General features: G+C 48.1%; 2 long non-coding RNA genes across 3 annotated transcripts; one reads left to right on the forward strand and one right to left on the reverse strand.

The window, feature by feature from the left end:
- The first annotated feature begins 319 nt into the window (after positions 1-319).
- On the forward strand, positions 320-4,917 carry LOC115299568. Of its 2 annotated transcripts, none has more exons than XR_003912243.1 (2): positions 320-598; positions 4,756-4,917. It is a non-coding gene; the product is annotated as an uncharacterized LOC115299568 (long non-coding RNA). The 2 variants fall into 2 exon arrangements; XR_003912242.1 differs by lacking the exon at positions 4,756-4,917 and adding an exon at positions 738-1,116.
- A 606-nt stretch (positions 4,918-5,523) lies between these two features.
- LOC115299569 lies at positions 5,524-9,273 on the reverse strand. Its single transcript, XR_003912244.1, has 3 exons — positions 9,177-9,273; positions 7,190-7,206; positions 5,524-5,555 (listed from the first exon to the last, which is right to left on the reverse strand). It is a non-coding gene; the product is annotated as an uncharacterized LOC115299569 (long non-coding RNA).
- Between the last annotated feature and the right edge of the window lie 16,539 nt (positions 9,274-25,812).

Consider the following 25,812-nt stretch of genomic DNA (forward strand, 5'->3'; position numbering starts at 1 on the left):
CAGTCACTAGGCTGGCTCCACCAGTTACCAGCTGCGTGCCCCTGAGCACGGACATAGGCTCTCTAAGCTGTTTCCTTGCCTGGAAAAGGGAGTTTCACCTGCACATGCCTGACACCATTGTGGCCGTAACTGCAGAATGCAAGGAAAGCACCTATCACAGTGCCTGAGGCCACCTAAGTGCTTCATAAACACAACCTGTTGCGGCCCATCAGCTTGGTGTCCAAGGTAGACCTCACAATCACCTTCTCCTGCTCATCAGGCCATTGTGCCTGATCCAAACTAGACTTGTGCCTTTAGGACATCTTTTGCCCCAGGCAGCTCCATGAGCCCATGCAGGCCCGTGCTCTCACCCAGGCTGTGGGCATTCGGGCTCACGTGGCTCCTGGGATGGCCCCAATTCAGGCACAAGCCTAATCTGGGGATAGACTCTGGTCTCCCCGAGAATGTAAGATAACTAACACAGGACTGATACACTCATGGAAGCAACAATGAATTAGATGGTTCCCTTCTGACGGTTCTTCCAGAAACTTGTTCCAATGGAGTAATGGTGGCTGGTTGGTGAATGAGCTTCACCCGGGGAAGCTGTCAGCTGCCAACGGTAAGTGGCCTCTATCTCTGCACATCAGTGCTGCCAGCGTGACTGTCCTGGGGCAAAACGGAGCTGCTGGGAGACACCCTCCTCCCAGGTCTTTCTTGCCTCCCTTAGCTCCATATGCTTTTCTGAACTTCCTGAGCAGATCGTTGATGAGTGACAGATGCTGAAGGCTCACATTCCTGTTGCCCGTGGACCGACTGAGAGAAGGACAGCTAATTCACTGCAGATGAGGTCCACTGCTGGCCAGGACTCTCAGAGACAGAGAGAGGACCCAGTCCGAAGTGCCCAGTGTTTCCCAGCTTCACTTAATTGTTTCCTGAACATATCTGCATCCCCTTGTTTCCGAGTGTTTGCTCAGGCTGTTCCCACTGCATGGAATGCCGTCCTCCGACCTCTGTCCTTGGACATCCTCAGCGTCTCCACAAAGTCTCCAGACACCCACCACCATTATGATCTCCCTCCCCACATTACAACAACACATTTCTCGATGTGTGCACAAGACCGCATATATTTTGCTCTAATTGGTTCCCTTTGTTATCTTCTTTCACTTTATACATTTGAAAACATCATTCTGAGAAGAGGTCCATATTTTGTGTGATTTCCAAAGGTACCAAAAAGGTTACAAATCCTTGATCTAGGGGCACCTGCGGGACTCAGTCAGTTAAGCCTCCAACTCTTGATTTTGGCTCAGGTCATGATATCACGAGTTTGTGAGATGAAGCCTTGTTGGGCTCCGTGCTAACAGCGTGGAGGCTGTTTGGGATTCTCCCTCTCTCCCTCTCTCTGCCTCTCCCCTGCACTTGTGCCTGAGCACGTGAACATGCACACTCTCAAAATAAATAACCTTAAAAAAAAATAAGAACCCCTGATCTAGATCACATTTAATGATTCAGGAGGGTAGAAGCCATGTGAGTCCTGCCTTTGCCCTCCGTGTCTAACACTGCCCAGCACCCAGTGAGCTCTCAGTGCCTGATTTGTTGACCTGAGCTGAGTCAATGTCAGCCACGGCACTCACAACAGTTGTGCCACTGAGTCCCTGAGCATGATGGTATCAAGGTCCAGGGTCACTCTAATTTTACGCGTGCTGCTCGGCGGCTCTGGTGACCTGGCGCCAGCCTGGCCTTTGGGGTTCCCGTGCTGCTGACCCAGCTATGACCACATCAGGCTAGGATCCAGATGTGAGAACGGACATGGCTTCTCAAGGTCTCACAGAAGGCTCTGTCTTAGGGCTCAGGAGCGCAAGTATTAAATACACTTTCAGCAGAATTTCCTTTTGGCTAGTTTGTCTTCTTTAAGATCCAAGGGGGAAAATCAGACTCATTGTTCTGCCCTTAATCAAATTCAATCTGGAGAGGCAGAAGAAAGCTGGTGGTATCTGCCTGGTCACGCAAGCCCGCTTCTCACTAAAACTGATGGATAGTTACATGAACCTACAAAAACGATATAACTTTTATGTCCCTAGAAATTCCTCATTACACATTTTACCCCTCCTGGAGGGTTTTCAGTACTAAGTCGTTCGGAGTCAGAAATGTTCTAGGAAAATCTGACTAATGAAATGCAAGAAGTTGGAGCCAAGAGGGAAGGCGGAGGGGACAGCTGTCTTTGAGCACATACTGCGTCCCTGCATTAGGCTGGTTACATTCTCTCAGCCTCCCTCTGGGCTCAGTATGAGGATCCTCACTTTACAAGGGGGGAAGCTATGGTTCAGAGATGGCAATAAACTTGTCCAAGGTCACACAGGAGTGAAGAGCAGGGCCAGGTCTGACTCCACTTTATCCCACTCCAAGCCTATGCACTTCCCCCCTATCTGCCAGATGGCCTAGGATGAGGGCAGCTTTGAGCTTGACCTAGATCCCCAGAGTGACAGGTGTTTGGTCCTTTGATCTGGGTCCAGCTGATTGTCCCCGGCTCCTAGGACTGCCGGACCCAGTCCTTGCTGACCGGGCAAAACATCGGAGGCTTTATGGATGGTAAATTCGCCAACAGGCCAAAGGAAATGCCAAAAAGCCCCCAGAGAACGAGGTGGCTCTCAGCCAGCCTCCCTCAGAATCATGGACAGAACACTAGCTTTTCTGAAATGCCCAAATTCCTGGCTGTCTTTGCTCCTTGGAGCTGCTGTCCCTTCCAGCACATTCTTTTCTCTTCTCTCCTCTCACCATCCTGCCAGTGGCTTCCTCTTCTTTTCTTCGTGTAAAGCTGCCCTCGCTAGCAGAAGATAAGGCCTCGAGTGTATCCCTCCCAGAAATAGTCATATTTTCCAGGAGCCAAAAAGTCTTACATATAAGAAATGAATTTCTAACTGTGAAGCCTTTGGAGGCAATGGGTTACAAAATCTGAGAGAAGAGACAGGGACGGGGAGGGAAGGAACTTCTTTTCTGTGAAGCCCCTGAAATTGCATTTGGTGGACAGTTGCCAATAGTAAAAGTAAAAGGCAGTGTCCAAATGGGAATCCTGGGCTCAGTACTATAGGCATTGACCAGTCTTTCCTAAGCCTCTTCTTGCATCCTTTGAAGTCCCCTGTAGGGTTTGCATGGAGCCATTACTTTGTCCTTTGTTCCTGATCTTTGCCTCTTGACAGTGGTGTCTCTTCTGTAGCTGCCCATTTGGCTGCTAAGTGGTCTGCAAATGTGTCAGGACCCGAGGATAAGGATGAGAGAACGTCTGAGGGGCTGATGCAGGCCTGGACCTGCTAGGTCTCAGCAGGATCACCTTCGACTCAGGCTAGGGACCTTAGGGCAAGACAGAGGCCAAGCCTCAGTCCCCACTCAAGGAACTTTCACTCTGATTAGGACGCATGGGGACTTGAAAACACGTCTGCATACCTTGGCTATGGCGGAGTGGTGCTGCCCTAACAAAAATGTGAGAGTGGCTTTGGGCCCGGGCTGGTGAGGGAATAAATGCGCGTGTGGATGGATGGATGAAACAGATTTAAAAAAAAAATGACATGTTCTAGAAACTGAAATTATTTTGGATTTACTAAAGCAGGGGGTCTATTTTGATGGGGATCGCAGGAACTTTTTCATTCAGAAACTATTTATTGCCTATTTTGTTCCCGATACTATGGCACTAGCTAAGCCGGCAGTGATGAGCAGAACACATGGCCCCAGAGGCTGGCCACACTCGCTCCTCTTCTCCGGAGACTCCTCTTTCTCCCCGTCCTTAAGGTTCACGGACTGTGCGCCTCAGCCCCCCCTCCCACTCGGCCCCCTCCCTCACTCCTCCAGCTCCCAGATCTGTATTTCTGGCCCGGACCCTGCCTGGGCTTCAGGGGGCCTCCATCCTCGGGATGAACTGATGGAGAAACACCTGGAGGACCACCTCCTGGGTGCGCCACTGGGCTTCTGTCCTGCTCCCTGGGACACCCAGGCTCAGGGCCAACGACGAGAAGCCAAGTCCACGGGAGATGCCAGTGTTCTCACAGGGAAAAGGAAAGAGGAGGCAGGAGTAAAGGGACCTTTGTTTCCACTATCTGGTAGGCAATGTCATGATTGTTTCCTGATTCCCCTGGAAATCTTTGGCATGTCATCTATTTATATATGATACTTATTACGAATATAATATCTGGTATATATTAATGTTAGTAATATATTTACAACCTGCTTATCATTCATTTATAATAAATTATATAATTTAATTTAATAATATAATTTATTATATAATTATATATTATTTATTATATCATATATAATTATATATAACATATGTTTATAATAAGTTATGCATAATTTATAAATAAATATTGAGTCCCTCCATTGTGACAGGTGCAGTTTATTAATGCGCTAGAAAGCTGGCTCTGGCCAGAGGTGCAGATGGGAGTGGGGCGACAGTCAAGGCCTTTGCTGGGGGCTCCCCACTACTGAGTAACACACCCATTGTCCAAATATTCTTCAAGCAGCTCGTGTGTGCTAGGCACTCTTGCAGGTGCCAGGGGAGGCAGCACTGGACAGAGTAGGCAGAAAGTTCTTGGAGAAGAATTAAAGTGCACCTTCTCATGGCGTTTCTATCCACTGGCCATCCTCTTGGTGTTCCACCTCAAGGTAACGTGTCCAACCTCCAACTCCCATCCATACGGCCACCAGACTGGCTTCTTTGCTATTTTCCATCTTGGTTTGGAGCACCTGTGTTCCATGTCTCAGCAAAGAACTCTCTTCTACATGCAGGTGCTTAAAACAAGAGCATGGAGCCTTCCCTCACTTCTCCTATGGACTCCCTAGCCCACTCCGGGCTGCACGACACCACCTATCAGACAGACGCGAACCGTCGTGTTCTCCGCCATGATCCCTGTATCGCGAAGCAGCTCAGTAAAGGCTTACCCAACAGAGGAAGGAAGGAGTTGTAATCAAGTCGGCACAGACAAAACACATCCCCCAGACCTTGGGAAATGCCTGGTTATGATCCCCCTCCCCTTCTCTCCTTTCTGTCCTCTCCCTCCTACCTCTCCTAAGGCACTGGCTCTGGTCAGTTCATGGCCAGATTGGTAGCCTCCAATCACATCACCTCCCTATTCCCAAATCACCACACCCAGGCCTCTCAAAATCCATGCTGAATTCCTGCCATGGCCCGGGCTTACTCTCGCTCCGGAATACCACCCTGCTGAGCACATCGATACTTCTCAAGCAGCCTCTTCCATGACTGCTCCACACCCCACCAGGGGTACAGGACACTCTCACTCCAGGACCTCCTGCTCCCCTCAACTCAGAGGCCAACTGAGATGTGTTATCTGCATGCATGCATGCATGCATGCATTCTGCACCTCTCCTTGCTCTGCAAAGGGTTTCTGCAGCTTGAGATGGAAAAAAATGGAAAGAAAGCCTTAACAGACCACCACATTCCGCTGCACAGCGTTCACTGCACAAGAACACCCGCTGAGGGGGTCATGCAGCCCAGCACAGGCTACACCGGCCCCAAAGGGGCTACTTTTCCTAGCCGGTCTGGCATCTTCCGCAGGTCTGGGTGAGAACTAAAAGTAGAACAAAAGAAGAAAGAGAGAAATAAGACTGAGGACAAACAGCAGCCAGGTTCTCCAGATGAGAAAACACCCCAGGGTAGATTTGTGTCCCAAATCCCTGCCCAAGTGTGCGCCGTAAGTGACTCCCAAGACACATCCATGGGCTAAAGCAAAAAGAAAGGCTAACACTGTGGCTCTATAAGCAGGATTTCGAAGAACCCAGGCCACACTGCTTTGCACTCTGGCTGCCATTGACCTTCTTGCCACCCTGTAACTGGAAAGTTTAAATCAGGTAAAGCAAATCCTTACGGATGTAAAGGCTGTGCGTCCTCCTCCCATGTGGAAAAGTCATCATGCCTACGCTGACTAAAGTATATTTACCCTGGCAAATGCTTGTGCCTGGGCACTGGCCACACCCTCCAGCATCTGGCCACACCCTCCAGCACACCTCCCAGGTCAGCTCAGGATTGCGGGCTCATCCTGAATATTTCTCTTTGCCCATTCCTGCTTCTGTCTCTGATAGGAGTTCTGTAGGTGGAAAGAATGGGCAATAGGTTCTATAAGGCTACAAGCCTCTCAAAGGTGAAAAATTAGAATTAGTGGTGCTCCCTAGCCCTCCCATGCCTGGGCCCCACATACCGTCTTCCCTCTATTTGGCAAAACAATTAAAAAGGGCTTTTGCTTAAAATGAACTATTGGGACCTCATTAAAATAAAGAGCTTCTGTACAGCCAAGGAAACAATCAGCAGAACTAAAAGGCAATGAATGGAATGGGAGAAGATATTTGCAAATGACATAACACATAAAGTGTTAGTATCCAAAATCTATGAAGAACTTATCAAACTCAACACTCAAAAAACAAATAATCCAGGGAAGAAATGGGCAAAAGACATGAATAGACACTTCTCCAAAGAAGACATCCAGAGGGCGAACCGACACATGAAAAAAAGGGCGTCACTCATCATGAGGGAAATACAAATCAAAACCACAATGAGATATCACCTCACACCTGTCAGAATGGCTAACATGTACAACTCAGGCAAAAACAGATGTTGGCGAGTATGTGGAGAAAGAGGATCTCTTTTGCACTGCTGGTAGGAATGCAAACTGGTGCAGCCGCTCTGGAAAACAGTATGGAGGGTCCTCGAAAAATTAAAAATAGAACTACCCTACGACCCAGCAATTGCACTACTAGGTATTTATCCAAGGGATACAGGTGTGCTATTTTGAAGGGGCACATGCACCCCAATGTTTATAGCAGCACTATCGACAATAGTTAAAGTATGGAAAGAGCCCATATGTCCATCGACAGATGAATGGATAAAGATGTGGTATTTATATACAATGGAGTGTACTCGGCAATCAAAAAGAATGAAATATTGCTATTTGCAACCACATGAATAGAACTACAGGGCATTATGCGAAGCGAAATTAGTCAGAGAAAGACAAATACCATATGACTTCATTCATATAAGGACTTTACAACGCAGAACAGATGAACATAAGGGAAGGGAAGTAAAAATAATACAAAAACAGGGAAGGGGATAAAACTTAGGAGACTCTTAATTATGGAGAACAGAGGGTTGCTGGAGGGGTTGTGGGAGGGGGGATGGGCTAAATGGGTAAGGGGCAGTAAGGAATCTCACCTGAAATCACTGTTGCACTTGGATGTAAATTAAAACAAAAAAATTTTTAAGGACTTTTGCTTGAGGATCTGAGTCAAAACTGCAACAGTATCTCACTCCAGCTGCTGGACATTTTACTGCTATGCTGATAACTCAGAGCTATTCAGGAATTTAACTCACTGGATGGGACCGGGAAAGGAGGGTAACCTCTGTTTACTGGCCCGAGGGGCTCCGATGAAGAATTTTGGCAATTATTTGGCTTTGTGTGATGTAATGCCTGGAAATAACTATTACAATAGACTAGTTGATAGCTTTTTACCTCAGGCCCACATCTCATAAGACACAGAGGCACAAAATTATATTAACAAATTCAGTCAACAAAAACTACAAAATCTAACACTAACTAAGCAGGTGTTTCAGGAAGGTGCTATAGCCCCTCAGCTGCCACCCCACAGGGGAGTGCATCTGGCTTTGTGGGTGAGCGGGCACTCCAGGGAAAGCTGGGGAGCAGGGAGGTGTGCACACAGGCCACCTCCTGGATCCCTCCCTTCTAGCTCTGTGGGTCTCCAGACCACCCAGCAGCTCCCAACTACGTGCTGGTAACCTGCCAACTCTCAGAAGCCCAGGGCCACCTCTGGCTTCACCAGACCCTTTCCTTTTAAAATTTATTTTGAGAGAGAGAGAGCACATGAGCGAATGAGAGCACAGGACGGGCAGAGAGAGAATCCCAAGCCGGATCCGCACTCTCAGCACAGAGCCCGACACAGGGCTCGAACTCACCAACTGAGAGATCATGACCCAAGCTGAAACTAAGAGCCGGACGCTTAACCAACTGAGCCAGCCACTTCCCAAGAGTCTTTTAATCTCTTTTAGGTATTCCCTCAGCATCTGAGTCCGTTCATTTATAAAATAAGAACAATCCTCCCCACCCCATACAATTCTTTTGGGGTTTTTTTGAGATAACACATGCCAAGCACTGAAAGTGCCTGGCACATTAACAGATCCTCAATAAATTATAACCTAAGAGAAACAGAACGGTGGAAGGGAGAGGTTACTAGTCTAAATCCTTTCGCTGGAGCTCCTCCTCTGGGCTTGCTAAAGCAGAACGTGAACCTCTTCTCACTGCATCCCAGAGGCTGCCCGTGGGTAAAGGCCTGTGTACTGACTACTTTCAACGAAGGCTCCTTTGTATTCCCATCACTGTGGGACTGGAGGCTGAACACAGCCTGGAGAAAGGTGCCAGCTCTTGACCTGCAGAAGCAGGTGAGTCTCCTGGAATAGTACACCTTCATCAATAATAAAAGGCTTTTTATACAGATAGGGCAAAAGATACACAGCCACTTTTTTTTTTTTATCTGCCCCAAAGAAAGGACAAGAAGTAACCCTTAAGGAAGGGCAGCTTGACAACAACACCAACAAAAACATTAAGGGAAGAATAACAGTCAGGCTCTGGTCCAAACCCTCGTGATGCGTCTCATACCAGGGAGAGAAACCCAAGCTGTCTGGCTAACACAGTGGAGAAGACAGCATTGAATTGTACTTGAAGCACCTTGTGCAAAAGGAAACAGAGGATCCTGCAGATCAAATGTTCAAGGGTGACTCTGCTTATTACCTCTGAAAATTGAGTTAGAAAAGCTTCATTAAGGCCTTGGAGTCAGAACGGGCTCTCATTTTGGAAACCTAAATGAAAGTGAAAATTGGAGGAGAAGCCATTCTCCTCAGTGGATCTCGAGCCCCAGTCGCAAACCAAACCCAAAAGTAAACTGTTATTGTCACTGGGGAGATAATCCTGGGGTGAATTTGGTCTCCGTACTTGGCCCATAGTTAGTTTTATATGAATCGGGGCTCCAGCCAAGGGGAAACATGATGGGCTGAGCATGAGGAAGGCTGATGTCTCTGAGGAGGCTTGGTACAAACCCTGCCCCACCAGACAGGGGTCTCCCCTTCGCAAGTGACAGAAGCCCAGCTCTAAAGAGAGAACAGAATAGGACAAACATTGGCTACAAACATTGTCTTTAAGGTCTGCTTTAGCATTCCCTCTCTCAGCTCTGTTTCTCCTTGCACATTGACTTCATTTATCCCAGAGAGGAGACTTCCTCTGTGACTCTGTGTCCTGGGGGAGATGACTACACGCCGCCCCAAAATGATCCACAGGGAAGCTTCCGTCCCCTGCTCGCGGGCGCCCCCCCTTCCGTAACAATACCTGAAGCAGATTCTGATTGGCTGTGCTTGAGTCACGAGCCTAACTCTGTACCAATCACCGTGTCAAACACGAGCGGGCTATTCTCATTGGCCTGGCTGAGGGCAGGTACAGGAAGGGGAGGTCAGCACCACCTGACTGTGTGGAATAGGTTCCTCAAAGGGAAAGCCTGGTTTTATTTCCAGGACTGGGTAGGGAGGAGAGCGATCAATAGGAGAGTTCCATTTGAGGTAGTGGAGAGTTGATGCAACTCAATCCGCTGCTAGAACGCATTCTAGGTATTAGGAAAGAGGGCATATCTATTGGCCTTAAATTGGAATCCAGGTTTCCAGGAAGAGTACTGAACCCTCTTCCCACCCCCACTGCATCTTAGAAATATTAGGACCCAGAGTGATTGCATTGTTGGGATGGGTTTCTGGACACACACACGCCTCCTGGGAGATGGCTTTGCAGGTAACCTGGGGACATGCACATCCCTAAAGAATCAAGACAAAACAGCAAGCCCAGACCACCTGCCTTACTGACCATGGCCCTTCCCCACTTTGCTTGCAGTGCCTGAATTCCCAGCTCGGGATGCTGCAGGCTTCAGGCCCTCCCTGTGGGTCAGGCAATGTCTGTTTACTAAATAGGAGTTGGATTTGTTCCACTCCCCAGCACAGCCTCAGGCACCAAAGAGGTCCTTGATAGATGTTTGCTGAGGCCCTTTACAAGCAGTTAAAGTAAATACTTTGGGAAGAATTTGGAGGAAAGGTGACTGGGCCTCCCCATTGGTAGTTGGTCCTTCAGCTAATGAGCTCCTTATAGGATGTGGCTAGCGTGTTCCAGAAGACACTCACACATGTAAACAGACACAAACATCCACACCTGTTTCCCCCTGAGTTAATAGCTGTTAACTATTGACAATTCCTTTGCTACACAAAAGCATTCCAAAACGAAAGGAAGCTGGGTCACTTATTTGCTGAACAAGATTGGAGGCAGAATAGCCTCAGAAGGTTCCAGCCCTTCAGCCAACAGGGAATAAGCTCAGAGTTTCTGGCAGGTGTCTCGTCTGTCTCTTGATGCTCTAATGGAAAACAGGCAGCAAGGCAGTTTCTTACTGTGTTCTAAATGCCCATCATGGGCGGTGCTGAGTAAGCCCAGAGAAAGATATGTGCGGAGATGGGCTGAATCTACCCAAAATTCATATGGTGAAGTCTTAAACCCATGACTTCAGAATATGACTATTTGAAAATAAGGTCTAAAATGAGGTCATTAATGTGGACCCTAATCTAAATATGACTGTTGTCCCTATAAGAAGAAGAGCTTAGGACACAGTGGAAAGACCACTTGAAGACACAGAAGGTGGCCAACTATAAACTGAGAGGCCTCAGAAGAAATCAGTGCTTAATCTGACACCTCAAACTCAGATTCCCAGCTTCCAGAATTATGAGAAAATAAATTTCTGTTGTGTGAACCAGTCTCTCATCTCGTTTTAGCAGCCCTGGTAAAGTAACGCATATGCTTTACAATTTACAAAGCTGTTTTTCATACCTGAGCTCCCTTAATATTCACAACAATCCAGTTGAGTAGAGAGTATTCTCAATTTATCGATGAGGAAACTAAAAAAATCCTATTAGCCTGAAGGGTAATGAATGGCAGAGCCTTGGCCTGAACCCAAACTTCCTGACTCCAGATCCTCTGTTCTTTCCAACAGACTTGCTTCCTATATTTGCAAAGCACTCAGTGCCATTGTTGTCATTCATTCTCTGCCCATCGGTATTTAGAGGCCAGATACAATGGGTGCCCTGAATCTGAAGAGTGGCCGAGTGATTTCCTCTGCTTTATGCAGAGGTTGGTGGCAGAGATGGTATTAAAGTGGCTCCCAATATTCTGAGTCACTGTTACGTGATGATTTCCTATTTCTCCTGTTCACGCATCAAATCCCAAGTGTCAAGAGCTTTCGAGCGGGCAGCTCTGTGCCAGCGTGGAACAGTAATGGGTTCTCCCACTCTTGCCCGCGTGGATGAACGTGCTGTGGGTGATCCTGGAATTCAGTCACCAAGTACGGGAAGGTTCCTGTGTTTCCAGCTGCTTTGCAAGGGTGGGACTGATTGGGCCTTGAGGAGTGGCTTTCATCGGTCACCACCTGCTGAGAGGAGAATGGAGGAGGTAACCCGGTTCATCTGGGGTCTGCTCTCAACCTAAAATAGTCATGTCTTTTCCGGGCATATTGATTGAAAAGCTGATATCAAAATAAGCCAAGGAGTCAGACTAGCAAATTCCAGTGGTTCAGGTTTTTTTTCTTTTTTTCTTTTTTTGAGGGTGGGATGGAAGTATAGGATTAGGGCAGTAAGCAAGATTTTAAAACTATTTTCGTATTTAATAGCACACGAACAGCAGGGATTGTTATCAGAATACATTCTAAAAAGGGGAAAATTGCACCCACAATCTTATCACACTATTTTTTTTTTCTCTTTTGGTGTCCCTTTCTGCTAAAGGGATGTACAGATAATTTTCATGTTATACTCATGGCAAAGACGAGAATTCATATTTTCACTTAACTTCACTGTATAAGGATTTTTCCAAGTCACCACATAATTTTCATGATTATATTAAATGGCTTGCTGTTCAAAAAAACACAAAAACTGGTTGCCTGTTATCACTCGAAGGGACAGAGCCATCATCGGCACATTCTTCCCTTAGCCATTTAGGTTGTTTCCAATTTTTCGCTTCAAGTGATATACTCCCTTACAGACTGCAGAAAAACAACAGATCTTCGCTTAGCTGGGAGCTTTCTGGTATCAAGCAGTGATCAAGCAGGAGTCGCCCCTGCAGCCACAGTAACTGATGGAGGGGTCATCCTGGAGCCAAGGCTGAGTGCGAGCCTGGGAGCCAGCAGGGGAGGGCAGGGCCACGATCATCCATTTCCCCCTCCCACCCCCACCCCCACCCCCAGCCCCAGCCCCTGGCAGCTACCTCAGCAGCACTGAGCCTGTGAAGCAGTCTGTGAACACAGAGGGGCCCAATTTGGCTCTTGCAGAACGCAGAGCCATCAACAAGCTTCCCGGGGGCCTCTGTGCCTTCAGTTCTACCCACTCCTCCGAGCGCTGGGTCTTCTGAGAATAAACACACAGGATCCGTGAGGGACCCAACCGCTAATCCCAGGAGCCCACGCAGAAGAAAAATGGCGTGTTTTGCTCATTTTGTCAAGCTGCAGTCTGTCTGACCTGATCCTGGCATATTTTCTGCTCCCCTGCAACTTCTGCCTGAGGGGACAGAAGTCCCAGCCCAAATGCAGCCCAGGCACAGCTGCCCCCCCTCCCCGCCCCCCCAGGTCCTGCTGGGGCCAGAAATGTTTTCTTGGGACTCCTCATCCCAGAGCTTCTTGCCTGACCCCTTTGGGAAAACAACCCCTGTAGAGGAGAGAATTGCTGACCGCTTTGGAAAATGAAATTAACCAGGAAGGCAGAGAACGTTCCAGTTGCATTTAAAGTCAGTTCCATTTGGAGACAATTCAAAATGCAAAGTACTAATGCAGTCACTGTAGGCCAAATTAATTATTGCCTCCTGGTTACAAAATTGGTCCCGCCCTCTTGGGATGAGTTGCATTTTGGGCAGAATCCTAAAAATCTTCTTCATTATCCTCCTCATGGTCAATCTCAGGGTCACACAGGGCTTGCCTTGACTAGTAATGATAGAAGACAACATTGACAGAATATTTTTTTAATGTTTATTTATTCTTGAGAGAGAGAGAGAGAGAGAGAGAGAGAGAGAGCGAGAGCGAGAGCGAGCGAATGAGCAAGAGCGCCACACCGGGGAGGGGCAGAGAGAAAGGGAGACAAAGAATCCAAAGCAGGCTCCAGGCTTCAAGCTGTCAGCACAGAACCCAATGCGGGGCTCCAACTCACAAACCATAAGATCATGACCTGAGGCGAAGTCAAACGCTCGACTGACTGAGCCACCCAGGTGCCCCAGCACTGACAGAATATTTATTGCTTGGTGCTGTGCTGTCTTACATAAAATGTCAGTCCTCACAAGGACACTATGAAGAAAGAGTTATTATTATCCCCGTCCCATAGGTGAGAAGACCAAGGCTCAGAAAGGTCAAGTAACCCCAGGTCACAGAGCGGTGAGCAGTACTGATTACGATGCAGGTTCAGGCAAGCTGACTTGAGTGCACAGGCTCTCCCTGGGGACACCTCCTCCAGCCAGGCCAGCCACACCGAGTCATAGCAGTCATAACTGAACACTTAGTAAATGCCTGGCACTTTGCTAAGGCATTTGCTTGCATTCCCTTAACTCTTGAAGGAGGAAGCTGAGAATCAGAGAGCTTAATTCACTTCCTAGAAGTCACATAGTAAGTGAATATGGAAGAGACTTTTTCTCTAAAATCTAATTTCTCCTTCTTCCAGAATACTAGCTTCCCATTCCTAGCTGAGCACACGGCCTTCTGGAATTGAGACGACATTTTCCAGACACTGTGGAAGCAGGTCATGTCCAGGTGACTAACTCGTGGGTAACAGGATCTAAACAAAGGCAACTTCCTAGACTTGTGAACCTTCTCCCGTTTCCTTCTTCCAGCTGATGGAATGTAGTTATGAGAGCCAGAGCTGGAGGGGTGCCAGCTTGACCCGTGACATGACAAAGGGTACAGACAGCAGAGCCACAATGCAGAAGGAGCCTGGGTCCCCGGAGACTCCATGGAACTGAGTGTGCTCAGCAATCTCGAGGTGACCACCTCCAGCCTCTTGACATGAAGGAGAAATAAGAGCAACAAACGCCTAAAACACCTAACTGGTTGGAGCCGCCGCTGCTTTGGGTTTTCTGTCCTTTACAGCCAAACCTCATCTTAATTAACACAGGAGTGGAGCTGGAATGCAAACCAGTTTGACTCCAAAAGCCATACTTGGCCACTTGGCATGTTATTTCTACTGTAAGGCTTTACGCCCACATTGGTTCATCCTATTATTTCCAATATCTTCCATCCCCTTCATCTGGAGACTCACTTGATAGATATTTGCCAAGTGCCAGGCCCTGAGTGAGCGAATAAACCAAGAATATAAATACGAATAAGATTTGGTCAGTGCCCTGGAGGAGTTGGCGGTCCATATTGGAAGACAGATGGCTAGGCCAATAACTAAAATACAGTGCAATGAGTCCTGTAATAGAGACATGCACCCAGAGCCGTGGAGCCCACAGAGGAGGGAGGCACTGCCCGAGGGTCAGGAAGGCTTCAGCAGCGCGCAGTGGAGGAGCTGGGCCTGAGAAGCGGCTGCAAGAAAGTGGGCCGTGCACTTGGTTCTCATACACCAGGATCATTGAAACCCCTGGCCTGCAATGACCATCTCTGGTCTAGAAACGCGGCCCAACCCTCCTTACTTGGAATTTTCCACGAATCCTCTAGCACAGTGGGAATCCAGACTGCCTCTGCTGGCTGCGCCCAAGGTCATGAAGAAAAAGGAGGCCAAACAGCCTCACGATGCGGAGGAAAAGGGAAGCGAGAACCCGGAAGGCGCCGGCGGTGGCGCTAGATAAATCAAGATCCTTCAGCAGAGCTGTGGAACCCGGAATGAGTTCTGTCGGTAATTACCCCGTGCTTGAAAACAGTGTTTCCGACGTGACCTTTCTACCTGCAATTCTAACGGTGGGAATGCTGTCACTGTTAATAAAGCCCAGGCCTGGCTCTCCCTGATTGGAGCCAATTAGAATTACGTGGGAAGGGCAGTCAGGCTAATGAGGGCAGCTGAGGTGCTGGCTTCTTTGCCCGGCGACGAGGGAATGGAAAAGTTATCCCACCAAGTGGTCCTCTTCTCCCTCCACCCCTTCTTCCCCCTGCATCCAATAACGGTCCTCAACTATTCTGTGAGCATCGGCTGTAAATCAAGGCAAAGAGATCTCCTGGGGGAGAAGAACATCTCCTGAATGAGGAGGCCAAGAGACACCTCACGCAGCATGTATTTAGTAAAGCAACTACTATGTGCCGGGGGCGGTGCCGGGGGCGGCACGTAACAGTGAATGAGATACAGACAGATCTTTCACCTGGAGGTCAAAGACACTCGGGTTTTAGGGCCCCGCGTTGGCCCAAGTTCAGAGAGATGTGTTCCCACGCCCACATGTTTTTGTAAACTTGGCAAAAGCAAGCTGTTTGCGCCACACTTGGTTAAGGATGCTGTCTCTTCCCACTCCGCTTTCCCCTCTGTCGTGTTTCCCCTGGTGTAGGGTGGCACTGAAGTGACCAGTGGTCCTCCGGGACCTGGCACTGGGAAGCACGTGGGTAGTGGAGGAGAAACACAATTTGTATTGTATAACGCCAAATGCTAGTCTATGGGAATTGCTTCCAGTCATCAAATGTGCAAAATTCTAAGTGCAGCTTTGGGTTCTCACAGATACCCAGTCATATATGCTAGGGATCACTGAGTAATCCAATGATACAACTCGATGCTATACTTTTTTTCTTTTTTGATGGGAATTATGTCAAATAGGATTTATCTTTTGTAGAGTACACACGACAGCAGTCCTACAAACAGCAAGTGTGTCTGGTTGGGAAGTCACATGTTTTATGCATCCCACCTATTAATAATAAATACAATTTTGGATGATTTTAGGGGAAAGACTTCATTCTCTTTCTTTCTCTGTATATAAACCATTACAAAACTGTTGTCATATGAAGAGAATTCGGATAAAAGAGTAGTCAGCAAGGAAGAAAGCCTTATAGCAGTGTGCTATGCAGTTGATTAATAAAAACATTGTTGGGGTGTCTGGCTGGCTCAGTTGGTGGAGCATGTGACTCTTGAACTTGGGATTGTGAGTTTGAGCCCCATGTTGGGAATAGAGATTACTTAAAAACATAAAATCTTTAAAAAGAATAATAAAGGGGCACCTGGGTGGCTCAGTCGGTTGAGCTTCCAGCTTCGGCTCAGGTCAGATCTCCCTGACCTGATGTGGGTTCGAGCCCCGCATCAGGCTCTGTGCTGACAACTAGCTCAGAGCCTGGAGCCTGCTTCCGGTTCTGTGTCTCCTTCTCTCTCTGACCTTCCCCCTCTCATGCTCTGTCTCTCTCTCTGTATCAAAAATAAATAAAACATTTAAAAAATTTTTAATAATAATAAAAATAAAAACATTGTTTATATTTCTGTATTTTGTGATATTTTGTGAAAGCCTTATGATTTGTTGTCATCTTTTTTCACAATCCAATAAAGGTCCACTTTCATGCCTAATTTTGTTTTCACGATTTTGTATTTTACTTAAATAGATAATTTTACTCTACAGTCCTTACCCCTTATCATGGTCCAATGGGAGAACCTACTGCCCCCTCCCCTCACCACACATGTGATCAGTCCCCTCTGCACGCCAGGCTGGGAGCTGGGGATGGGCACACTGTGGGGAATGAAGCGGATCTGGCACCTTCCCACATGGAGAGGGGGGCACAGACATCAGATAAATCACATAGGATGCTGTTTGGGAGAAAAGAGGGGAGAACTCCTTGTAGGAAATAACATTTCAGCTGAGACCCAAAGGGTAAGAGTTAGTCAGATGAAGAATTAAAAAACATGTCAAGCAGAAAGAACAGCACAAGTGAAGGCCCTGAGGTGGTAAGTGCTTGATGCATTACATGTGTTCAATAAATATCTGTTGAATTTTAAAAGTAAATATTACAGTTTGGGCAGGGCCAGGGTATGATAGGGACATATAGGAGAGGCACTGGACCCTTGCCAAGGGTAACTAGGAATGAAGGAATAAGGAATAAGAAAAAGTTAGGTTAGAACTGACTTCCTGACTGTCAGAAGAAACAGCATGTGCAATGGCCTGGGGGCAGAGAGGGAGATCAAAGAGTCGTTCTGTATCACAGTGCGCTGGATTTGGGGAGAAAGGTTTGGCTGAGGGGAGGTTGAAGGTAGAAAGGAAGAAGAACTGGGTAGAACTGGCAAGAAATGAGGCCAGGCCATGAAAATCCTTATAAGCCATGGAAAGACGTTTAGACTTCATGTTGGCTGCCATGGTGACATGGTTTTAGGAAAGGAAATGACATGCTCAGATCAGCATGTTGGAAGGTGCTGGTTGCATTAGATGAGGGTCAGGGCAGGAAGACCAGTCAGGAAGCTGTTAAGAAAAATGCCGTCACAAGAAGGTGGTGGCCAGAGGTACAGGCAATAGGGATGGGAAGAAACAGAGTCAGAGGAGAAACCTGGGGTACCACTAGCCAGGCAGGATAAGGGAAATCACATCAGGGGCTGGTGCCAGGCTGGTTTGTAGTTCCTCTTCCGCCATGAAGCCAGCAGGTCTGGAGGGAGATGGGGTTCTTGTTTACAATGGACGGTTTCTTTCCAGGAACAGGCCTGCCTTGAGTCTTCAGCCAGGGGTCACCGGGTGTTACTTACCTTCTGTTCACCTTCCAACCCTGCTCTGTCCTCTCCCTTTTCACTGGGTTTGACCAAGGGAGAGCCGACAGAAGACTGGAGGGCAAGGGAGTGAGGTCACGTCTTCTCCATCGCCTCTCTGTGAGGATGTCCCGGTATCTCTCAAACAACCTTCTCACTTCTCCCTTTCTCCATGCGACTCTTCTTCCTGGTTTCTATCCACTTCCCCACCCTTCGCTCTGGGCTGACCAGGAGCGGGGTCCTCCCAACATCCCTGTGGTTCCCCCATGCCTCACCCACACCTATGTCATATCCTCTTCAGTTATTCCAGCGAAGGTGTCATCTGTTTCCTGTTGGGGCCCTCACCGAGTCATGGGGTCCCCTTCCCCCCAAACCTTGGCACCACCTTGTTCTTTCAAATCAGGCCACGCCCCCGCACACCCAACAGCCAATGAGGCAAAGACTATGCCTGTCAGCCCTCTCCTAGTCGCCAACCCGGACTTTCCTGCACCCCTCCTCTCGGTCGCGCCCCACTCCACCCCTAGGGTGGATTTTGGCTCCAATTCCCCGGCTCTAACCCTTGAGTTTTCTGTAGTGCTCAGCCTCAGCCGTGGTCAGCCCCTCAGGGCTTTTCTCCAGCCCCGGAGAGACCTAGGAAGCCAGTCATCGAGTGACCAGTGACCAAGATCCCCACGCGCGCGTCCCTCCTCTGAGGGTTGGATAAACCTGCTGAACTGCTCTCAGCCTCACCGGCTCTCTAGGCTCCCTCACTGACCTGTACCTGTCTTCTTGATGCCTGTCTGCAGACACATGTGTGTGACCTGTGGCTGTAGCATTTTCTCTTGTTTCCTTCTCCCCCACCCCGAGGCCAGGGACATTGCCTTGTTCATGCCCAGCACCCAGCCCAGTACCTGGAATACAGTAACTAACTATTTGTCGACCAACAGACTGACCAACTGGCCTCCCAACGTCGCTTCGCCCAGACAAGATCGAGCACCATTCATTAGGCTTCAGGTTTCCTATTGCAGTTCTTCCCAGTCTTGCCTCCCTGAGACCAGCCTCTTCGGTATGGTGACTGTTTCCAGCAATTGCTCAGTCATACACACTGAGTATTCTTCTGGGACACTCCCAGGGCCCAGTCAATGGCTTTATCAGCCCTAACCCCTGATAAGTTTACTTACTCCCGTCTCATGAAATTCAAGATAACTTTTTTTTTCTTTAATCTAACAATAAACATTAATTTATGCTAAAATTAAAAAACAACAACTTTCTAGAATTTGCAAAATCCTGCCTGCAAAATTGTGAGTAAGCTCAATGCAGCTGAATTGACCTTTCTGGCCGGTGCCCCATGCATGCGTTTGAGTCTGTCCCTTGGGCACTAGCTACCATGATACAAGGGCAATTCCATTCACTCTGTGTGAGTTTTACTAGTTTGACTTGGCAAAGTCAAGCCAAGGTGGGGCTGGGGGGAGGATGATCCGTTGTGCAATTTCTTGGGATGGTGGAGGTGGCCAGGAGGAGTCAATCATCACGTATGTTTTTCAACCTTGGAGCTTACTGTCAGGACGATTCTTTGCATGAGACTAACCCCGTCACTGCAAGATATTTATCATTTCTGATTTCCAGGCACTGAATGCTAATAGCACTCCTCAGTCATTGTGACAACAAACCAAAAAAGCCCTCCAAAATCTCCCTAGGGGAGCAAGGTAAAAAAAACAAAACAAAACGTGAAGAAGTGCTGTAACCTATGTGGTTGAATACAGGTGGAAAGAATATTCTTTGAATGGTCCTGTCTTCCCCTGTTCTTGTCTGAAATGAGCACACCTTTCTGCCCCTCCCTACTGACCCACATTCTGCAGGCCCTTCCCTGGGCAGGAGCGTGCCCAGCCTCCCCCCAATTCTCCCCCGACTCCTGCCCCATTAGCAATGGGATTGGTAATACCACTCATTGAACATTTGTCTTGTGATGTGACTCTTGGTATATCAGCACCTTTCATTTTAATTAATGTTATAGAACATTTCAGAATTGGCACATGTATCTCTCTGACCAAATTATAAGCTCCCAGAGGGCAGAGCCCACATTTCATGCCTCTTTTCTTGCGGGAGGAGGGTTTAGGTGGAAGGTGACCTGGGTGGAAGCATCTGGCAAACTACTTGGACTGCAGGCTGAGGACCACAGGGAGCTTGGAGCTGCCCCCAGGGACAGCTGACAATGATGTAGGAGAAGGGATGTCATTGGCCCAAAGACACTGCTTGGAAGGATGACCACCTTTAAGGTGTGGGAGGAAAAATAAAGCCCAGCAAAGGACAAGGGTTGTGGGAGGTGACAGGAATGTTGTGGAGTCACAAAAGTCACCAGAGAAGGGACAGGGCATTAGGCAGGAGGAAAGCTAAGAAGTTGATGGTGGCCTCTGGCCCCTTCCAGTGCTGTGGGGAGGGTGGGCCACGCTGTAAGGGCCCAGCAAGTACGGAAACTAAGGCATAGAGAGCAGTCTTCTGGAAGGGAAGGGACGGGAGGGCAGCCACGCAAAAGGACCACTAGGCACATGGGGGCATTTTATAAACATGTTTGCTTATATAAATGTGTAATCGAGATTTTTTTTCATAACTATGTCTGAATATTATAGGAAAGATAGAAACAGTGTTTGTGAGCAGAGGTGGAAAGAACCATTTACAGGGGAGCCAGCCCTGGGGGGTGGGGGGGGGGCGCTGGGGAGCATGGGGTCCAGACAGCACAGGGCCTCAGCTTTGGGAAGGAAAAGAATGTTCCTGGAAAACAGGGATGACGACATGCAGGGAGGGGTATTTAAAAATGGTATTTTGGGGGCGCCTGGGTGGCTTAGTCAGTTGAGCTTCCAACTTCGGCCCAGGTCATGGTCTCACAGTTTGTGAGTTTGAGCCCCATGCGGGGCTCTCTGCTGTCAGTACAGAGCCTGGAGCCTGCTTCAGATCCTCTGTCCCCCACCTCTCTCTCTCTGCCCCTCCCCTTATCATGGGCTCTCTCTCTCTCTTTCAAAAATAAATATTTTTTAAAAATGGGTATTTTGAAGTGAATGGATTGCTTTCCTGGTAACTTTACCAAATACATGAAGTAATCGACCCTTTCTTATTTATGTAGAGACATTTTCATGGATTGCAGCAGCCCCCCTAAGCCTTACAGAATGCAGAATTTCTGTCATTGGGTTTAAAATGCTTTTTCTTCATACATTATAGCTCTGACTTGGATAGGTCATGTGAGGGCAGGCTCAGAAAAAGGAGGTAACATTACCAAAGTGTCCAGAAAACCCAAATGCCTCCTTCATTCCAAGCACGGAGGTTAGTAATAAAAAAGTGTTTATCATAGATCAATCTGCAGTCTGAATGCAAAGGCTGGGGGGGTGAGGGGGGAAAGCAACCCTAAACTATATGACGTGCACTCTTCCTTTTTATAACCCTCACAAAAACAAGCAGGAGACAAATCCCATTTACAAGGACAGCAAAAGCCCAGTCTCCTCTCTGACCCAGGCCCTCTCTATGCATCATAAATATTTCCATAGTCATAAATATCGCTGATGAGGAAGCAGAAGGCTCTTAATTGGCTTCATCTCATTTCATGGTGGAGGAAGCTAGGAAGAATGCACTGAATAAGAATAAGACAGGGTGAGAGATCTCCCAGGAGGAAACTAAAATCGATTCTTCCATCAACAGACTGCTCCATCTGTGCACTGACTTCAGCCAGCAAAGAGCCGCCCGTTGTGAGGAGCGCCTTCTCCCGCCGGCCCAGGGCCTTCCTGTCTCACGTGTGGCCAGATCCCTTCAGGTCGAGGGTGGTGGTCATTAGTATTGGTGATGACGAGCTACCATGAGGAAAGAAGGGAGATAACGAGCATTTATTAAAAATTAATATGAGGATAATGGACACACAAACAGGGGTGTAGTCATCCAATGGAACCCTCTCCAGCAATAAAGAAGATGAACCACGAACCACACGACAGCATGGACGAGCTTCAAAAACATCCTGCCGAGGGAGACGAGCCTCGCACAGAGCAAGACTATGTGATTGCATGTCTATGACTTTCTGTAATGGGCGATCTGGGCTGGGGAAAAAATCCAAACAGTGGTCGCCTCCATGAGTAGGTGGGGGATGAACTGGGAGAGGGTTTGAGGGAACTTTCTGTAGTGATGGGAAAGTTCTGTATATGTTGATGGGGCGGGGGGGGGGGCTTGGATCACACAGGTGTTTGCATTTGTAAAAACTCAGTAAATGTACAATTAAGATTCATGCATTTCATTACAACTAAATTTGACATCCAATGAACAATGAAACAAATATCAAAGCCTAGTTAATGATATGCATGCTGAAATGTTTAGGGGGAAATGGTCTGATATCTGCAATTTCCTTTGAAATGCATCACTCAAATTAGACTCGTGGCTGGAGAGAGGGATAGAGCGATGGGTTGATACGTGAAGAAGGGGTTGTCCGTGTTAATGGTGGGATTCCGGTGGTTAGGAGACAGCTGTTCATTATACAATTCTTTCTGCTTTGCTGTGTGTTTGAAAATTTTCACACTAACATGGAAGAAATAAGAATGTCACCATAAAACCAAAGAAAAGGAACATCTATTGAGGGTCTAGGTGTACCGATGCATCCCCGGTCCTCACATGGGCTTGATTTTGCAGACCAGAAGGTTAACATTCGGAGAAACAGCTTCCAGGTGGAGGGATGTTTCTGGACTCTTCTTTCACAAGTGCCCTTCAGGGGTGGGATCTGGCCCTTGTATTTTGGGGAGCAGGTGCTCTCTTCCACAGCTGCTCCCTCTTAGCCTTCCTCTCAGTGCTGGCTTCCGTTTAACTTCAAAAGTGAAGTTAGCCACCAGCTAATCAATGACTGCACAAACATTCATTGAACACCTACTATGTGGAAGGGATTCCAAGAGCTGTAAAACACAGTCTCCGCCTTCAAGAAGCAACCGGAGTATTAAACCCAGCCTGGAGATCTGGCCTCTCTGTGTGACTTTGGCCTTAATCCATGTGACCGTGAGCAAGTTCTGTCAACCCTTAAGCTTCCATCTCCTCATCTATGAAATAAGGGCTTGAAACCAGACCATCTCTCAGGTCCCTCACCCCCACCCCTCATATTTCTGTGACTTTTGATCCATCAGAATATTAAGAGTCAGTGGCTGGTCCAGGGAGTGTGAAGCTAAAGAAACACTGCGAAGTCCCCTTGGACAGGGAGTCGCCTCAGAGGAAGTGGGGTCTCAGTTCTAAGGAAGTTTTTGGTGGATGGGGGTGGAGATGGTGTGGCAGGTGGAAGAAATGCAAATGCAGGTCCTGGAGGCAGGGGGGAGACAGTAAGGAGAAAGCGACTGGAAAGGGGGCTCCATGTTCAGGCAGCAGGGATGACACTGATAATGACACTTTGACTTTGGCCTCTGAGAGGCAGCATCCCACCAGGAACGTTAAGCACGAGGACTGTAGGTGAAATGGCACCTGAGGAAGATTCATCTAGTTATTTGCAGTCATGGAGGAAAACAACAGCGCGAACGTTCACAAGTGGCAGATTATTAAAACAGTGCGCAGACTCTGGAACGTCCTCAGTCTGTGGTTCTCCAGCTCTGCTCTTCAGAACATTAGGGACCCCGGGAAGAGCCTCGGGGACAGTAAGGGAGAGGGGAGCAGGGGCAAGCAGAGGGAAGGCCGCGCCCAGCACCCCCTCTCTCCCTGGCCTTAACTGCCCCAGCACAGCTTGGATTGGATTGATACCTGGGAGCTCCAGCTCAAATTCATTTTGAAACAAGCTTTCAACAGACCTCAACTGAACCGTATCAATTCATTATAGAAATAAGTAGCCAAACAAATGTGTCAGGAGGGGGCTGTTTGAGGAGAATATGCTGGGCATGCGCCTCGCACCGCTCATTGAGATGATTGCACATTTTCGCCGGTGAGATGCCAGCCCTGACAAAAGCGGGGAGTCTCAGGAAGAGGGCAGACTCGGAGGATGGCCGTGCCCAGGCCCCAGGAAGAAATGGTCTCACTCTGGGCATCACCCAGGTGCAATGGGCTTTCAGCTGTGAGGCCCCACAGACCTGCCTCTGGGTGGCCCTGACTTGAGTCCCCCAGCTGGCCTCCCCCCTCTGGGTAGGCCCCACCATTGGGTGGGGCACTGTCTCTTCCTGAATCTTTGTCATTTATCATCCTAAACAGATACTCAACAGCATCTCACTCCAAAAAACTGAACCAGGAGAAAACAAAAGCCAACTCTGCCTCTCAAAAATGAATAAACATTAGAGAAAAAAAAAAACTGGGGGCACCTGGGTGGCTCAGTCTGTTAAGCATACAACTTCGGCTCAGGTCATGATCTCACAGTCTTGAGTTTGAGCCCCGAGTCGGGCTCTGTGCTGACAGCTCAGAGCCTGGAGCCTGCTTCCGACTCTGTGTCTCCCTCTCTGCCCCTCCCCCATTCACACTCTGTCTCTCAAAAAATGTCTCTCTCATGTCCTTCACACATGACATAACTAATCAGTTCTGCCCCCCACATTTATTCTGCAATAATCTCGTTAATGACTTCCTCTTAGGACCTGCTCCTAGATGCCCTCAGGGCAGAGCATTTGCCTTCCCCTTACCTCAGGGGTCCCTCACCCTCGGTCCCACATGGCAGGGCCATGGTTGAGCACTTCCTCATGGCTGTGTTTCCACCCGCTACTGCGCGCATGACCTTGTGCTAGGCGTTCCGGTTATCTGTTACTGCCTAACAGATTACCCAACATTCAGTGGCTCAAAAAAACAAGCCTTTATTATCTCTCACGGTTCCTGTCGGTTAGGAATCTGGGAAGGACTCAGCTGGGTAATTCCGGCCCGGGGTCACTTTACAGTCATGTGTCAGCAGGGACCCGAGGATCTACTTCCAAGGCTGCTCACTCACAGGACTGGAAAATGGCCGCTGGCCCTTTGTGGCGACCCAGATCCTCTCCACGTGGGCCTCTCCACATTGCTGCTCGAGGGTCCGCATGGCCTGACAGCCGGCCTCCCCCAGAGGAAGGGAGCGGAGAGACCAAGCCAGGGGCTGCGATGACTTAAGGGCCCATCTTGAGTCTCATACACCACACCTTCTACCTTATTTTACACATCCCACAGGGCAAGCCGTGATTCAGTGTGAAAGCAGACTACAGCAGAAGGCAAGGAGCCTCATTGGAGGCTGGCCCGCCACACAACAGAAAGGTCAGAAGAAGAGGGTCCCTGCTTGAGCTATTAAGTAGTTTGCTACTTATTTGAGGGGAGAAAACTTAACGTACTTGTACCTATAATACTAAGGGAATTAAAAAGATAATAGTAAGAGCACCTGGGTGACTCAGTCTGTTAAGCGTCTGGCTTCGGCTCAGGTCATGATCTCACGGTTCGTGGGTTTGAGCCCCGTTGGGCTCTGTGCTGACAGCTCAGAGCCTGGAGCCTGCTTCAGATTCTGTGTCTCCCTCTCTCTCTGACCCTCCCCTGCTTGTGCTGTCTCTCTCTCTGTCTCTCAAAAATAAATAAAAAACAAAAAATTTAAAAAAAAGATAAAATAATGAAAAGGTAGATAGCACATGTCCTAGAATGCAACTTAGGTACTGAGTGAGCAAGATCGATATAGACTATGTCCTCTGGAAGCTTCTGACCTAGTAGGAATGACAGCTTTCACATAAAGAATCGCACTTGGGTTTGTAGCAGCACTATTGACAACAAAGTATGGAAAGAGCCCAAATGTCCATCAATAGATGAATGGATAAAGAAGATGTGGTACATACACAATGGAGTATGACTCAAATCAAAAAGAATGAAATCTTGCCATTTGCAACTACATGGATGGAACTAGAGGGTATCATGCTAAGCGAAATTAGTAGAGAAAGATGAATATCATATGACTTCATTCATATGAGGACTTTAAGATGAAAAATAGAAGAACATAAGGGAAGGGAAGCAAAAATAATATAAAAACAGGGAGGGGGACAAAAACATAAGAGACTCTTAAATACGGAGAACGGAGGGTTACTAGAGGTGCTGTGGGAGGGGAGATGGGCTGAATGGTCAGGGGCATTAAGGAATCTCTCCTGAAATCATTGTTGCACTAACTAACTTGGATGTAAATTTTTAAA

Source organism: Suricata suricatta, chromosome 8, assembly GCF_006229205.1.
Source record: "Suricata suricatta isolate VVHF042 chromosome 8, meerkat_22Aug2017_6uvM2_HiC, whole genome shotgun sequence".
In the NCBI taxonomy this organism is placed as follows: domain Eukaryota; kingdom Metazoa; phylum Chordata; class Mammalia; order Carnivora; family Herpestidae; genus Suricata; species Suricata suricatta.